This window comes from Salvelinus sp. IW2-2015, linkage group LG28 (assembly GCF_002910315.2).
Source record: "Salvelinus sp. IW2-2015 linkage group LG28, ASM291031v2, whole genome shotgun sequence".
Taxonomy (NCBI): Eukaryota; Metazoa; Chordata; class Actinopteri; order Salmoniformes; family Salmonidae; genus Salvelinus; species Salvelinus sp. IW2-2015.
In genome coordinates, this window is record NC_036868.1 from 27,181,701 (window position 1) to 27,187,700 (window position 6,000).

The window sequence follows — 6,000 nt, forward strand, 5'->3', positions numbered from 1 at the left end:
AACTGCTCGGCCTCAGACTGCAAGGCACTACAGAGGGTAGTGCGTACGGCCCAGTACATCACTGGGGCCAAGCTTCCTGCCGTCCAGGACCTCTTTACCAGGCGGTGTCAGAGGAAGGCCCTAAGAATGGTAAAAGACTCCAGCCACGCTAGTCATAGACTGTTRTCTCTGCTATGGCATGGAAAACGGTACCGGAGCGCAAAGTCTAGATCCAGGAGGCTTCTAAACAGCTTCTACCCCCAAAACATAAGACTGCTGAACATCTAATCAAATGGCTACCTAGACTATTTGCATTGTTCCCCCCTCTTTTACACTGCTGCTACTCTCTGTTATTATCTATGCATGGGGGTGGGGTTCACAAATAACTGGGTGAACCCTACCAAATAACTGGGTTTTTGAGTTAATTTCCTCTAATTCTGCACYTTTTGCCATGGGGCAAAGAGAAATGTTTGCTGTATTTAATATGATATCTGAGTGAGAATGACTAACAAAATCAATGGGGGCCCCACGGTCTGTAATTCAACCATGATTACTACAAGTTTTGGCTAGACTAACTTACCAATCTTAAAAATGCAAGCTGACATGGGCTAATTGAGTGACTATCAGTGACTGACATAACAAGAGAAAAACTGATGATGCAAAAACAGATTTCAAAATTGCAGCTGTGTATTCTACTATTCTAACTCTCAGCAGTGAGTAGATTTTTGGGGGGGGCTGGGGAAATTGATCCGTGGGCCTACAAAGGGGGGTCTGCGGGTCGCCAGTTGCCTATCCCTGCTCTAATCGTTTGTTTGTTGTCCCCCGAGACCTAAAGCCCAGCAGGCCCAGCAGGAAGAGAGAGACGGCCGGCTTGCAAACAGCCATCAGCTACCGAGCCTGGCTACCGACAAGGACACTCACCCAACGCTTGCTAAAGCACTACTGAAGGAAAGTGCTTGTGTCATAACGTGCAAGTGGGATTCCAAGTTGGCGATTAGTACATGTTCTAATTGTATGTTTGTTGTCCTCCGCAACTACAGACACGGGGGGGGGGGGGGGGCATTACCAACGCACCTGCAAGAGGCTATCGGCTTGGAGTGAAGGAGAGCCCAGCAGCCAGCCCAACGACTYCCGAACCGGCCATCGATTACCGAGTCAGACTACCGAGGGAGAGGGGACTCGTACAACGCTCACAAAGCCACATACAGAGGACGACCCTGCTCGGTAAGAGCTGAATGAACTCTGCTTGGGAGGTGACAAATGAAGGAATAAAAGGTCAACCACCGCTCTGTGAGTGAACTAACTGCTGCTGTTAGTTTAGTCCTAACTCCTAGCCTCCCTATGCGTTTCCAACTGGGCTCTTACTCTACATTTCACGCCGCTCGAACGCACGTTTAGACAGTAGTACCTTTTTAAAAAAGAGAACACATCATCAAATGCTTTTTAAGATATTGCCACTATTGTAAAATATGAACTTGTAATATAGAACCTTAATTGTACATTGCCTGTCTCCGTAGTTGTGTTTGCCGTGGGACCTTAGACCTCTTCTTTTGACATTAGCTCTTACGTTCTGCTGATAAGATGATGCCAAGGATGAAGGCTGCTGATGGGGCTAATTCTGAGTCTAATTTCAGTGTTGTAATCTATTATGCTGCTGCAGCAGCTTTTGACTCATCCGCTGCATCGGTGACAATGGCTCTCTGTAGGTATCCTTCATGTTAAATAAAAAGTGATTGATTGCCTCATTCTACATTGTTCTTTCTCCCTCTCTCMCTTTCTATCCCTCTCTCTCAGTGTACGGTATGTCTCCRTTTGTCTCGTTCTCTTTCTCTCTTTCCCCATCTCTCCTTCTCTGTCTGTCTCCCTCTGTCTCTCTCTGTCTCCCTCTCTTCTGTCCCCCCCCCACTCTATCTCACTCTCTCTCTCCATCTTCCTCTCTCTCTATCTATCTCTCACTCCCTCTTCCTCTTTCTCCTTCTCGGCTCTCTTCTTGCTCTCTCTCTCTCTCTCTTGCTCTCTCTCTCTTTTGCTCTCTCTCTCTCTTTGCTCTCTCTCTCTCTTCTTCTCTCTCTCTCTCTCTCTCTCTCTGCTCTTCTCTCTCTCTCTCTCTCTCTCTCTCTCTCTCTCTCTCTCTCTCTCTCTCTCTCTCTCTCTCTCTCTCTCTCTCTCTCTCTCTCTCTCTCTCTCTCCTCTCTCTCTCTCTCTCTCACCCTCTCTCTGAGTCATCCCTGTTTGATAGACAGACAGCCGTTCTGTTCTTTTCCCTGTAGTTCCATAACCGCAACAAAACATTGCCTATCCCCTGGGGGGGGGGGGGGCTGCAAGAGAGAGAAAGGGAAAAAGAGTATGGTGATAGATCGAGAGGGACATCAAGAGAGAGAGACGGAAAGAGAGGGAATAAACAGACATTTTCTGCTATGTGTGGCGTGATGTGGTGGGTGAGAGAGTCAGTGGGTGTTCTAAACTCTTCTCTTAGCAACAGAGAGATCGTGTTCCACCGAGAGAACAGAACAGAACATGGCCAAAGTAACCCAGGCCCGGTAATTACCCACACAAACACACACGCTGCTAACTTTACACCAGGAAACCGAGAATATCACAGAGGGAACAGAGAGAGAGAGAGAGAGAGAGAGAATGGTGAAATCCGGTTGTACGATCGGCATGATCGGCAAAATGTCTCCCAATTACATTGGTTAGAATCTCCCTCTGTATCTGACGCTGCCCCATATTAACAGGTGTGTGTCACCTCAGACCAGTTTGCATACGGTTTACATACATTTGCATCGTTTGACATTGAGGGATAATCCTATAATACATAGACACATAAGGCAGAGTCAAGAAACAAGCCCCTCTCACTGCCTATGTACTATAGCAATAGCCACAAAGAACACCCTCTCTAGTCTACATCTAAAACATKATTTAAGAATGATTTGATGTTTTAATAAAACACTCATGAAGGCGTCCTTGTAATAAAAGTGATATTATTTCTCGGGGTTCGCTGCTGTTTGGTGAAATGGACACATCGTCAGACAGAGGAGGATTCTGGAACATGTTGAATTGACGACTATCTCGTTAGGGAGGAGAGATTGCATGTCGTCAGCCCTCCAACCCAGCTCTCTCTCTCTCTCTCGCTCMCTCAGATATGCAAAGCAGGTCTTTTTTTTTTTTGAAAAGAGATACTGTTGTAATTATCTGAAATGTACAAAAAGGATTATACAGCGAAAAGTTGAAAAGTTTTTCAGAGCTCACTTTGATATACATCGAGTTGGAGCGTTGGTGTCCTTTGGGGTTTGAAAGTTCCACGTCACTGCAAGTCGCTGGCCTACAGTGGTTTCCTTTGAACGAGTTTTGTTTCATATCTTCCTTACAGAGTTGTTCAAAAAGATGGAAAATGATGATTCATTCACAGTGTCTGTTATTTTTTGTCTTTTAGTTCTGTATTTATGAGGGAAACATACAGGCACACGCAAGCAGGGCTTGACTCTACTACCATGAATGCGCACCGTTCATAGTTTTATTACAGAAAAAGACAGTGATTATGATGGTCTTTTATCTTGTGAGATGGCAGGAGACAATGTTAATGTCAACATGCCCCCCCCCAACCCCCCCATCGTGATTTAATTAGGTGTAAGGAATCAGCTTAGCTTCTCCCTTCTGATGTGGAAGACTGCGAGGTCACATCCTGCTTACACACGCACACACACGTACACGGGCGCACACACACACACACACAAACGCACACACACACACTCACAATCACACTCACACCACACACACACACACTACGTTCCTGGCTTCCTGACGATGAGGAATGAATGTGACATGGCCTTGGAGGATTGGAAGAAGACAGGATCAGGGATCAGCCAAGCGGTAAAGCTACCCAGACCAAAGAGCCCAGAGTGCAGGTTGGAATTTCCACCCCGGGTGTCATTTAGCCAGCGTCAAGTCAAGAGGAGCTGGAGTAACGTGACAGGAAGGATGGTGATTAACATGGCCGCCAGTTCAACATGGATCGCAGGAAAGATGGTGGATACGGAACGGAAGCACATTGAAAACATGATCAAAGAGTCCACACCCTTTGGGTTGATGCAAAACAGAATTAGAAATGTCATTGACTACCATCTACAGTCCACTGTCACGTCTTCCAACGCCAGGTGTGTGTTCGATTCCTTTCAGTTCCACACGACAGAAGGGGATGGTGATTCAGCCAYGCTGTTTCAAGCTGTTCCTTACATACTGTAGACCCTAGCGGGCATCATGTCTTGATTAGTAACACAATCACAACCACAATGGCAACAACATAGCAAGGCTGCAATGCTAGCATACTTGTTTGTTTCAGTGCCTTTGATCTATCTATTTACAGACCGAAGACGACTTGGTTTCCATTGTAAGCACATAAAGTGAATCATAACATCCAGAGAAGAGTCCAGCCCTGGTGGAGTGGAGTGCTCATATTCCATTACACCCCTATCGTTACCCAGACAGGATTTCCAAAGGCCCTGTCCATTAATGCATTACAAACGAAGCATCTTCATCTTCAGGGGCAGGTCAGCTAAGTGAGACGCCCGGCCCATAACTGGCTGGTAGGAAACCATGTGACACTCACTCACACACACACACACACACACACACACACACACACACACGCACACACACACACATTTGCACACAGACACACGAACAAGCACGCACGCACACAAACATTTCTTTGATAGTATGAGAGATATATTCTGTCTGTATCAGTATCCTTCAGCAGTTTGGACTTAAAACCCCGAGACTCATAGCTTAGATAGATGTTTCTCTTTCACATCCCTGCATCTCTAAAGCTGTCTACCTACTGGGCACAACAAGTCATTTCAACGTGGGAATGTTGGTGACATTCGGTACAGAAGTTGATCAACCTTTATTCCCCCACTCGAAAAAAGTTAGCCAGAGGTTCGTTGAATTCCCAACGTGGTATCACTATGCTTTCAACCATCTAGGAGCACAACCAAATTCCAATGGAAAAACAATGTCTGATTGTCTGTTGTAGTTGTCATCTGAACATGTTCTCACTGCGTTTCTCACCATTTAAAAGGACAACAACGTTCAAATGAGAATACAATGTCGGATATTTTTGTGTTTATATCAACTTAATGTGGTATTACTGTGCTTCATGTAATATCACATCCAAATGACCTGGATTGCAGTTTAGATTGCATTCAAAGTACACAGTGCAAGTGATAACACTGTTCGAGATTCTGCAACGATTATTACAGCAATATTGAAGATCTCCACGGACCTGTGGCCTTTGCATGATATTTTGAACATGCACGCTTTCCACGACTACATGAGAAGAGATTTATAGTTACAGTAGGCTAACCTCCAAATGTGYCCATGGATGTGCTACTCATTTTAAAGTTGAATAAATACTGTTACTTTAGTTTGGTAAATAGCCTCAAATGTAGGCTATTTAATGTATTACAAAAGTATTATTGAATTGGTTATCAATGCAACCATATATCAACATTTAAAGGATATCTAATGAATGGATAGTTTCATCTGAGCCACTGGCTTAATCCTATTCTTTAACTTTAACGTTGGTTTAGTTAGAGACATGAATCCAAGATATGATTTGTTAACTTGTCAGCAAGTTAATAGGCTATTTACTGTATTGCAAAAGTGATATTGGTCCCGTGTGGCTCAGTTGGTAGAGCATGGCGCTTGCAACGCCAGGGTTGTGGGTTCATTCCCCACTGGGGGACCAGGATGAATATGTATGAACTTTCCAATTTGTAAGTCGCTCTGGATAAGAGTGTCAGCTAAATGACGTAAAATGTAAAATATTGAATTGTGTTTGGTTGTCGACGCAACCAAATATCATAACTTGAAYGAGATGTATCTTCTGTGCCACTGACTTAGTCTGGCTTTAATTCCAGTTAGTCTCRGAAATAATGACGAATATGTTGGATTCACGTCTCCGTCTCAAACAAATATCCAAGTTAAAGAAGAAAAGTCCATCAAATCAAACTTTATTTAAAG